The sequence below is a fragment of the Scylla paramamosain genome, chromosome 39 (assembly GCF_035594125.1).
Source record: "Scylla paramamosain isolate STU-SP2022 chromosome 39, ASM3559412v1, whole genome shotgun sequence".
Classification (NCBI taxonomy): domain Eukaryota; kingdom Metazoa; phylum Arthropoda; class Malacostraca; order Decapoda; family Portunidae; genus Scylla; species Scylla paramamosain.
In genome coordinates this window covers 3,365,001-3,367,500 of record NC_087189.1, presented here as the reverse complement: position 1 = coordinate 3,367,500, position 2,500 = coordinate 3,365,001, and the positions used below count along the sequence as shown (strand labels likewise).

At 39.3% G+C, this 2,500-nt stretch overlaps 1 protein-coding gene across 6 annotated transcripts in view; it reads left to right on the top strand.

Moving 5' to 3' along the window:
- The window catches only part of LOC135092054 (C-Maf-inducing protein-like), a 72,220-nt gene that overhangs the window by 32,598 nt on the left and 37,122 nt on the right, over window positions 1-2,500 (top strand). The window lies entirely within an intron of this gene.

Sequence of the window (2,500 nt, the reverse complement as noted above, 5' to 3'; positions counted from 1 at the left end):
TTCTTTTGTTTTTTTCTGAGTTTTGTGGGTTTTTCAATTATTTTCGTGTGTATTTTCTCTAATTTCTGTTTTTTTTTTAAGTTTTCTATCTTTTTTTTGTGAGTCTTGTCTGCTTTTAATTTTTCTCTTTTTTTTCTGTTTCTCTCTCCCGAATTCTGTTTTTGCGCACGAGGAAGCAAAGAATAAGAATAAAAAATGAAAGTGACTGAGAAAAGGAGGAAGAACAGAGGTAGAGAGAGACTGCAATGTTGAATATGTACATCTCTACTGCTTTCTGGGTGTGTGTGTGTGTGTGTGTGTGTGTGTGTGTGTGTGTGTGTGTGTGTGTGTGTGTGTGTGTTTTTCTCTACTTCTGTGTATGTTCCCTATTATTTGTCCTTTCACCTGTCCTATCTTCTCATTCCGGTAATTAGTGTCTATTTTCCTACCTGTCTATCTATTTATTTATTTTGTATCTATCTATCTGTGTATCTATCTGTTTAGCTGTCAGTCTGTCTGTATGTTTAACTATCTACTTTTCTTCACTCTCTCTCTCTCTCTCTCTCTCTCTCTCTCTCTCTCTCTCTCTCTCTCTCTCTCTCTCTCTCTCTCTCTCTCCTCGATTCCTTCTATTTCCGTCTCTGTTTCCGGCTGACTGGCTCTTATTTCTGTCTTTCTGTGTTCCCTCTTCCTTTCAATCTGTCTATTCTTATCCATCTCTCTTTCCTTGCCGCGGATTTTCCTTTGATCTTGTTGTCTCTCTCTTTTCTCTTCCTTTATCTGTTGTTTTCTTCATTTTTCTGTGTGATTTTTCCGTTTCTTGACACGATTTTATAGCTCTCTCTCTCTCTTTCTCTCTCTCTCTCTCTCTCTCTCTCTCTCTCTCTCTCTCTCTCTCTCTCTCTCTCTCTCTCTCTCTCTCTCTCTCTCTCTCTCTCTCTCTCTCATATCATCATTATCATTATTATTATTATTATTATTATTATTATCATTATTATCATCATCATTATTTCTTCATTTACAATTCAAATTTATAATAAGGAAGTGAAAATGAAACGAAACATTTTGAAATAAAAAGAATATACACGAAATACCAATGGGAAATATTCATTCTGTGTTTCAGTTACATATATATTTTTTTTTATCATTTTCTTTCTTTTTTTTTATCTCGTCTCTTTTCCCTTGATTAGTTAATACTCTTTCCTTCTTTCTCTCCTATTTTATTTCTTTTCTTTCAATCTCTCATAGTCTCTGGTAAAGTTAAATTACTTTTTCATCATCCTTCTCTTTTTTTCATTTCCATCTTTTTTCCTTGATTAGTTTATATTTTTTTTCATCTGCCTCTCTCTTTCTATTTCTTTTTTTTTTCAATTTTTCCCTGGCGAAGTAAATTGAACGAGAGAATTAAAGTTTGGCCAGTATTAATCTTTTTCTGTCCTGCCTCAGTTTAGCTTCGCCCTTGACTGTCTGTGTGTGTGTGTGTGTGTGTGTGTGTGTGTGTGTGTGTGTGTGTGTGTGTGTGTGTGTGTTATCTTGCACCTGTCCTTTCTTCCCTTTTTTGGAAGTTATTTGAACATTCATGACCTTTTGTGAAATTAGAGTTGCAGTCTTCTTTTTTTTTTATTCTTCCTCCTATTGTTCTCCTCCTCCTCCTCTTACTCCTACTCTTACTCCTATTCCTCTTCCTCCTCCTCCTCCTCCTCTTCCTCCTCCTCCTCCTCCTCCTCCTCCTCCTAACAATTTATTTTCCTGTCAACTACAACTGCTATTACTACCACATTCCTCCTCCTCCTCCTCCTCCTCCTCCTCCTCCTCCTCCTCCTCCTCCCCCACAAAGGAACAATGGTTACGGTGCCCAGAGCGGAACAGAGCGAAGCGGAGCACTGCAGATAAATGTCAAATTGTTTCGTGCAAGAAATTGAACGAAATTGTGTGATGTCATAAGATTAGGCTGGTTTTGAGAGAGAGAGAGAGAGAGAGAGAGAGAGAGAGAGAGAGAGAGAGAGAGAGAGAGAGAGAGAGAGAGAGAGAGAGAGGAAGGGGTGGGGATGATGCCCTTCCTTACACATGCACACACACACGAACACGCACACACACCGGCGTCACACACACACACACACACACATGTACGTCACACCACCCACACGTGCACGTTCCGTCATACTAATACCAGGAACACACACACGCACACACATAACTAAACATCCCCTAACACAAGGAAGGAACTAAACTCATACGCAATAATTATTCATTTATTTCGTAACCTTACATTGTTGTCACCTCCACCACCTCCTCCTCCTCCTCCTCCTCCTCCCTCACATTGTTATTCTATCTACTTCTTCCTGCTTTTCCTATTTGACTTTACTCAATCTTCATTTCTCTCTTCCTCCTCCTCCTCCTCCTCCTCCTCCTCCTCCTCCTCCTCCTCCTCCTCCTCCTCTTCTTCTTCTTCTTCTCTCTTACCTCTTCCTCTTCTTCCTATTCGTAATGTTATCTCTTCGTCTTCGTATTCCTCCTATTT